We start from the raw sequence: 9121 nt of genomic DNA, 5'->3' as shown, positions 1-9121 counted from the left end.
TATCAAGGTGTTACTTAGAAAAATGATGTAGGCACATATGTGAATACCTATTAGAGTAAAAGAAGTTATTGGTCTTTTGTCATGCAAGTTCCAGATTCTGGAGTGGTTGATGTGGCAGGATGACTCAATCAATTGTGAATGTATTTCTCCCTGGAAGCCTTGACAACACTATCAACTTCTTAAGAGTCCTCTAGGTTAGTTTTTCTTTTTAAATTTACTTTTTATTGTTGCTGTTCTTCTAAGCTCTCATCAAATCCAGAGAATGAATGGTAAATGAATGGATGAAACTCACTATTGTCCTACAAATGCTGAAATCTACTCCCTTGAAATTTCTGTCTCCTAGTAAAACTTAAATAATCTGTTGAGTCAACCTTACTTAGAATGATTTCAAATCTTTCTCTTCTAGTCTCATTGCCACTTTCTTAGTTCAGTTCATTATCACTTTTTAAAATTTTATATTTGAATTAACATGTAGTAAAATTAACATTTATAGTCTATAGTTCTATAAATTTTAACCCATATATAGATTTGTGTAACCATTACTATAATCAGAAAACAAAACAGTTCTGTGTATGAATATTTAAAGCAGCTCTATTTATAATCTCCCTAAACTGGAAGCAACCCAAATGCCCTTCGATGGTTAAATGTATAAACAAATTGTGGTACATCCACAATGAAATACTACTCTGTAATAAAAAGGATGGAACTACTGATATAAGCAACAACTTGGATGAATCTCACACTATTATGCTGAGTGAGTGAAAGAGGCTAGTCTCAAAAGGTTACTTGTAGTATGATTTCATTTATATAACATTATCACTCTTTGCTCAAACTTTCCAATCCCTTTCCATTTGGTTCAAGTCCAGTGTTGCTCTAGTTCCTAATATAGCTTCAGGACCTTTTGTTTACTTCAGTGATTCTGCAAATTCCTGCATATGATTTAGAAAGTTCTTAATGATGTGGGCGTTGCCTACTTCTCCTGCCTAATCCCCTGCCTCACTCATCTGATGATCAATGTTCTACTAGTCATCACCATATTATTACAGTTCCTTGAATGAAACATCCTCTCCAGTTCTATATCTTTCTCTTCTGAACTTCCTCCCACATTTCCCAATCTACTTCATTGTCCTTCTTAGCACTTAAAGTTCTAAGTCAGGCATTCAAGAAACAACTCTTCTGAAACAAATTCACTGATTTCTTTCAGGGAGATCATGAGGAGCCTCAAGTTTCTCAGTTAGTGTCTATGATTATAGATGTGGTTAAAAAAGGAGGCTGCCTACAGACCCATTAAAATGATGTGGAAGGGGTATTGGCAGGTGTGAAGCCTCTCTAAGGCAAAGTGAATTTCAGCTTTTTCATTTAAAGCTTCTAGAGATCACAGTTTAGGTCTCTGCCCACATTTGCAAATGGAATACACCGAGGAAGCATAAACACTCACTGAAACCCTTGTAGGAGCACATTTTGCCTGCCAGCAACTCTTTGCCAAGGAAACATTTTGAAAACACTTGGACGATCCTGGCTGCCCCAGTGTTTTCATAAATATTTCCATCCGGCAGTCACAGAAACCTTGCAGAAGAGAGTGGTCAACAGGAAAACTTGAAATGGAAGAGGTTCAGTGAGCAGATGCTGAGTTGTGAAAATGTATGCAAAAGCATATGGCTGTCTTTAGGGCCTTAAGGCAACATTTTAATTTTTTATTTTTTACCCTGCAAAGATCAAAACATATGATTCCATTTCAGAAGGTTTTCATGTAAACAAACTTCACTTTCTAAAAGAGTGCATAAATGTTTAGTATGACATAAATATTTATTTATCTAAAATATCTTTTACTGAGAAATAAAAATTTTGGAATAATTTGACCTATTGGTCATGATGGATTTTTGATAATCTCTCTGACATTCTTGCCTTTTTATGTGTTCACCTTTATTTGGGGAGATGTAACATTTAATTTTCTACCATTTAAACTGAATTGCAGAAGGATATCTAGGTGAAAAGCATTCAGAATTTGATGCTGATGTAGAATGCTGCAATTTGCTTACTTGAGTATAAATGCTGAGCTTTCAATGCTTCTATATAGTCAGCTATGTTTGTTTAATTCAAATATTGAATTATATCTAAAAATATCTCCACTGTTAAGGTCCCAAATCTGCAGGTCATCCTTCTTATACATTGGAACAGTGTTGGAACGGTGTTTAGCCACTAGGGATAAATCCTCTGCAGTGTGTCCTTTTATGTAGGCAAGAAATTCCCCATGATAATCCCTTTCCTCATGTTAGAAAAGGTCAATTGGACAAGAAATCTTCTCTAGGCATAAGTGAATTTAAATTATGATAGCTTTTCCCCTCTTGTTTTGTTAGGCACCCCACTTGAAAAACACTGTATGTATAAGACTTCGACTTCCACTTTGAGTTCAGTACTTCCCTTAGAACAATAGTCCCTTGGGATATTTCACCCCAAAAGTATTCCATGGCCAAATAAATTGGGGTAATTTTGCAACCGTATCAAACCTTAGTTCTTGCAGATTCTCAACCGGATTAACACGCTAAAGTCCTAATTAGCAGTACATGAAGATAGCTCTTTTTCATCTATTTAACCCAGTATTTCAAAACTCATTTGACAGTGGAATAAATTTTTAACATGTAGCACTTATTACAATTTTAAGGAAAACTTCTTGGGAAATGTTATTTTAAAACTTTGACGAAATTTTTAATAAGGCGAGCCATCATCTAAATGTCCCCTTCCATAATGCTAACTTGCTAGTTCTCCAAAATTAAAAAAAAAAAAAGAAAGAAACTGAACAAACAAAGCAACTAAAAGAAAATTATTAGTCAAAACGGTAACCCTTTTATATATAATAGAGCTAATAATACATAAGGATTCTAAGCCATTAGAAACAGAATTTTAAAGCAGGCTAGTTCACCTTCTTCAACACAGATGGGGAAATAGCAGACATGATGAGGTAAGTCAGTGAGCAACAAAGGTGGAACAGGAATTTTGTGCATGCCCAATCCATCTTTCTTTTAATTCACAAGATAAAGGCCCAACTTAGATGTTTAGAAATCATAGTGATTCTTAGTAATTGAACTCCATTCTTTGACCTTTCCAATACAATTTGTAACTCTTTTTTTAAACCTTTAAAAATAGGGATTCTAAATTTGTTTTTCTATAACAGTTCAAGAAACATTTATTATCTACTTAGTACAAAAACATTTATTTTGTCCTCTGCAAAGATGTTTTAAACTTCAGGAAATTGAGGCACACATGCATGCATGCGCGTGTGTGTTGTTCGTGTGTTCTTGACACATTTCTAAGTAAAAGTAATTACACAATCCATAATAATTTCTTGTAGGAATTGGATTTTTATACATTCAAATATATAGATTGACATTTTGTAGTATAATTTGAAGTCAGGCAGTGTGATACCTCTGGCCTTGTTCTTTTTTCTCAGGATAGCTTTGGCTATTCAGGGTCTTTTGTGCTTCCATACAAATGTGATGATTTTTTTTGTTCTATTTCTTTAAAAAATGCCATAGGGATTTTGATGAGGATTGCATTAAATCTGTATATTGCTTTGGGTAATATAGCCATTTTAACTATGTTGAGTTTTCCAATCCATGAACAAGAAATATCTTTCCATATCTTTGTGTCTTCTTTAGTTTCTTTTTATAATGTCTTAATAGTTTTCAATGTATAGGTCCTTCGCATGCTTTGTTAAGTTTATTTTTAGGTATTTTATTCTTTTTTGTTGTTGTTGGTTTAACTTTTATTTCATAATCATAAACTTAACTCTGTAACTCAACTAGACTTGGAGGTACAAGGAAAACCCAGAATCCAAAGAACCTCAGTGAGAGCAGAGATTACAATAGGGTGTTCCGAGCAGGTGGGATGTAGGGTGCTCTCACGAGCTACAGAAGGAATGGTTTGGTGGTTAAGATAAAACACGTCAAATTTATTAGGGTTGTCTACAGTCAGCAATGGTGATTTTCTTGCTGGTCTTGCCATTCCTGGACCCAAAGTGCTCCATGGCCTCCACAATATTCATGCCTTTTTTCACCTTACTGAAGACCACATGCTTGCCAATCAACCACTCAGTCTTGGCAGTGCAGATGAAAAACTGGGAGCTGTTTGTGTTGGGCCCAGCATTTTCCATGGACAAGATTGCCAGGGCTTGTATGTTTCAGGATGAAATTCTCATCATCAAATTTCTGTCCACAGATGGACTTGCTACCTGTGCCATTACGGCATATGAAGTCACCACCCTGGCACATAAATCTCAGAATAATTCTGTAAAAACAGGAAGCTTTATAACCATATCCTTTCTACCCAGTGCTCAGAGCATTAATGTTTTCTGCTGTCTTTGGAACTTTGTCTGCAAACAGCTCAAAGGAGATGCAGCCCAAGGGTTCACCATCCACAGCGATGTCAAAGAACATGGTTGGGTTGACCATGGCTGGGCACAAGTAGCTCTGGAGTGGTGGAGTCTGCAAGCCCTATTTTATTCTTTTAGTTGCAATTGCAAAAGGATTTTTTTTTCATTTCTTTTTCTAAAAATTCATTGTTAGTATACAGGAACACAATGGATTTTTTGTACATTTATTTTGCATCCTGAAAATTTACCATATGACCCAGCAATCCCTCTTCTGGGTACCTATCCCCAAAATTTGAAAACATTTATCCATAAGATAAATGTATCCTGATGTTCATTGAAGCATTATTCACAGTGGCCAAGACATAGAAACAACTGGAGTGCCCTTCCATAGATGATTAGATAAAGAAGATGTGATACATACATACAATGGAATATTACTCAGCCATAAAAGAAGATAAAATACTGCCATTTGTGACAACATGGATAGATCTTGAGATTATCATGCTAAGCAAAATAAGTGAGACAGGAAAAGTTGAGAACCATATGATTTCACTCATATGTGGGATATAAAACTGAAAGCAACAAATGAATAGGACAAACAGAGACTCATGGACATGGACAGCAGTTTAGTGGTTACCAAAGGGGAGGTGGTGGGGAGATAGAGAAGGGTAAAGGTGATCAAATATATGATGATGTAAGGAGATTTGACTATGGATGGTGAACACACAGTGCCATATACGGATGATTATTATTGAATCGTATGCTTGAAACCTATATAATTTCATTAACCAATGTCGTCCCAGTAAATTTAATTTAAAAAAACCCCACAAATATATAAATTGATAGGGGATTTTAAAAAGGGGGGAAGATATCCTCAAAGACATCAAGAAGCTCACTTGGAAGGGCTTTTCCAGAGTAACACTTCCAGCCTCACGCCCACATTCATTTCTCCTCACTGGTTAAGGATTGAACATTTACTCTATGTTTTTTAAATTAATTGAGATAATTGATTAGATGCTTGTAAGCATTAGGCGTTTTGTCTTCTTCCTTCATGCAAGGCTGTCTGCCTTGATGTGTCTGCTCTGAGATTTTTCTTTAAAAATATTATCCAAAGGTCTTAATTGGGGAGTAGTTAGAAGCAGGGTCATGGAGATTTCACAAGCCCATTTGGCTTTCATACTTCAGCTTCATTGGCTAAAGACTATTGGTAATAAAGGCGATGTTTTGTCAAAAGAAAAGGAAAAAAAGTAAAAAGAATGGAAATAAAAATCAGTATGTCTAGAATTGAGAAGACAAAAACTTTTTTTTAGCATTGTAGAGCTTTGCCACAAGTTGAGGCTTGAATGTATAGAGCTCAAATCTCTCAGAGCTAAAAAATTCTTCAAATATCTTCTGATCTAAGGACCATCTTGCTAAATTTTATAGTCAGAAGCTGAACACACTTTGAGACCAATGCTGCTCCAACTTTAATGTGAATTTGGAGCACATGGGGATCTTGTTAAAATGAAGTTTCTAATTTATAAGTCAGAGGTTGAGCCATTTCTAATAAGCTCACAGGTGATGCTAGTGCTACAGGACAACACTTTGAGTAGCAAGGGCCTAGAAAAAGAGCTTCATTGAGCTTCTGGACTCAGTGAAGAGACTGAAAGAGAGTCATGATTAGCTCTCAAATCTTCAGAGCTCTCCTTAAGGTCAAGTAACCCTTGGTGGTTTTTTCTGGCCCTGATGTTTTGCAAGTCTCTCTGCTCTAGGCATCACTGGTAAGTAGAACTACAGGAATATAGCCTATGTATTTTCTAGCTCTTTTCTGTGGATTGAGGGGCTGGAAACAAAACAAAACAAAAAGCAAGTCTCCTGGGACCAGGACTGGGGCTCATCTGGCTCCCAGACCACAGCATTGACCTTCCTTTGGGCTACTAAGTTGCTCTTTATGATGTCACTCTTGTTTCTTGCCAACTAAGTAGATTTTTCCATTAATTTAAAAAAGATTTTATTTATGCATGAGGAGAACATGGAATTGGTTAATTCCATGTTCAGAGAAGTCTTGAGATAACAATCCATTAGTAATTCTACGTTGATGAGGCTTGTTGAACCTGGAATCACATTCAAGAGCTTGTCAGTTTTTTTTTTTTTACATTGTCAGAAGCGTGCTCTATGGTAGAATATCATTTGTAGAAAAAAAAAAAAAAAAACACTCTTAATAACTCACCTCCCAAATAGTTTTTTTTTTTTCTTCTGGGAAAATGCTTGTTTTCAGTTTGGGATTGAAAATATCAAAATTTAAAAATGCTCTCCAGCATTCACATGAAGTAGAGTGTAATTGTTTGCCTTCCCTTTGGCAGATAGCATTATTAGAGACTAAACGAAAGAGAAAACATTTAGTGATGTTACGTAAGGACTGACTCTACTACTTCTGGAGCCAATTCCTTGCAAGTTAACCTTGTGCTAGGAAGTAGCATGCTGACGTGGTTGAAGAAATTTACAAAAAAGACCCCTTTTTCATGTACATTTACATACATTGTTTTATTTTTAGCATCCTTCATTTTTTTTAGATATGTGTTTTCCAAAGCATGTTTACTAACTCAAAGCCAGAATTCTGTTTAAAAATATCATTTTAATGTAACATAGAGCCAGCAGTGTTTTGTCCCCTTCCTTTTATGTTGTGTAGAAAAACAGACTTCTGTGTGGTGAAAGTGTGTTCAAATGAAAGCTTTAGATTGGTGGCTAGTAGCCCAGTTACGGAAAACTTGGCTGCCTGCTGCTCCTTGGTAATGTGTTCTACAGGCTGTTGTTTTCTACTGATCGCCTATTTACAGTGATTTACTCCAAATATGTGGGCGTCTTAAGTATATGGGTGTTGTCCAAAAAAAAAAAAGTCAGGTTTTCTAAATGATGAAATGAGAAGCAACACACAATAGCTTCTGTTGATTCCCTATTAATTTTCAAATTGGAAAAAAGACCTGCCAGAGCGCCTTGGAGATCATCAGAGGTATCAGCTAAGAGGACGAGAACCAGTTAAAAGAAAATGGTCATGTAAAAGGGCCCACTGCATATCTACTGTGGACATAGCACTAAGGTTAATGATGTAGGCAGAAGGGAGAATGAAGATAAAACCTGAACCTTTAAGAAATTTGTAAATCTAGTTGATGAGGTTGAACACCATCTAAACAAAATGATGAGCTCAATTGCAAAGCTGTGTAAAATACAATATGGTACCAATTTAATACATTATGACACTGACACAAGATAAGGCAACTCTTCTTTCTGGGATTAAAGTTATTCAATTAGAGTGAAAGTCTGAGGTGATTCTAATCAAGACTTCTCCCCAGTTCATATAGATTCATTAATCAGTACATTTGAAGTTAATATTGTTTAGTCATTTCTGAGTTTACCTGGTATCATAATTTAATATCAAATATTAATTTATACTTAATACCAAATATTTGATTTTATTGAACACACCTACAGTATGACAAGCATTGTACTCGCTCTTAGGGTTATATGGAAAAATAAAATGTTCATTGATATTCAGAAACTCCAAATGTAGAGGAATAAGGCACAGATATTTGAAACTGTAACTACAATCTAATGTGATAATTATAAGAATAAACAGAATGATGTAGGAACATAAAGGACAATTATCAGGTATACTTGAGTGATCCAGGACAGGATTCTTCAAGGAGGTTACATGAGAGTTTTTTTTGTTGTTGTTGTTGTTGTTGTTGTTAATGCTTGCTGAGATCCAAATACACTATGAGTATGGAATTGTACTGATTTTCTAGTGTAAAGTCTCTATTAAAAAACAATTCATGTTAGCTTGCCCTGAAATTCATGTAGTGATTCTATGGTAGCTTTGTGTGATTACTTTTGATTTATTTTAAATGATCACAATTTAATTTTGTTATTGTTCCAGAGTTTTGCTTTGAGTTTGAAGCTATAAGTCACTAATATGAAAAGTTACCACTTTTCCAGTTCTAGCATTTTCAAAATGTTATATGTATCTTTCTAGGTTCAATGCAGTGAACTGACAATTCTAAGTATTTTAAGTAGAAAGGGATTTAATATAGGGGCTTAGATGTTTAAAAATGGAGAAATGGTAGTCAGCACCCTGCCACTGGACTCATCATAATTAAGATTCAAAGATTAGGAAGACACCGTTGATGCTATACCTGCTGTGTCACTTCTGCCTCACATACCCTCGAGTTAATGACTTGTCAATGGGGCTCAGAGCCAGGCCACAAACAGACATGTCTTTATGAATATTTTTCAAGCAGTGACAGCAGCCACAGCAGAAATGTGGCCTCCTAAGCCATTTGATCCTCAGAGTGGGTCTCACTGATGGAACCTAATTGCCATTTGGGCTTGAAAAGTGTATGAGAATATAATTCTAGCTTTCTACATTGTGGTATATAACAGTATATAAAAGGGAATACAAATAAATGACAATTACCAAGCGATTGTATTAATTTCACTTTTATTGTATTAATTTCACTTTTATTATTCATTTTTTAGTAATATTTTTCTAGGACTCTATCAGTCTTGATAATAAATTATTTAACTACATTTAACCTAAATATGTTTTATTAGCAACTAGCTTCTCTTACTCATTAAATGTATATTTACTGAAAACTGTGCTGGGCTATTTCCCAGCTGTTGAGAATATAGCTGCATATTGAGTAGGCTATGGACCCTGTTCTCAAGGCATTTACAGTCCATCAGGGAAGATAGTCTGTAAGGAATAATCAACTCAAA

The 9121-nt window shown here is 35.3% G+C and overlaps 1 pseudogene; it reads right to left on the bottom strand.

Annotated features, from left to right (window-relative positions):
- Positions 1-3952: 3952 nt before the first annotated feature.
- On the bottom strand, positions 3953-4448 carry LOC102897000 (annotated as a pseudogene).
- Positions 4449-9121: the final 4673 nt, after the last annotated feature.

This window comes from Pteropus alecto, unplaced genomic scaffold (assembly GCF_000325575.1).
Source record: "Pteropus alecto unplaced genomic scaffold, ASM32557v1 scaffold301, whole genome shotgun sequence".
In the NCBI taxonomy this organism is placed as follows: Eukaryota; Metazoa; Chordata; class Mammalia; order Chiroptera; family Pteropodidae; genus Pteropus; species Pteropus alecto.
This window is presented reverse-complemented; position numbering and strand designations above follow the sequence as displayed.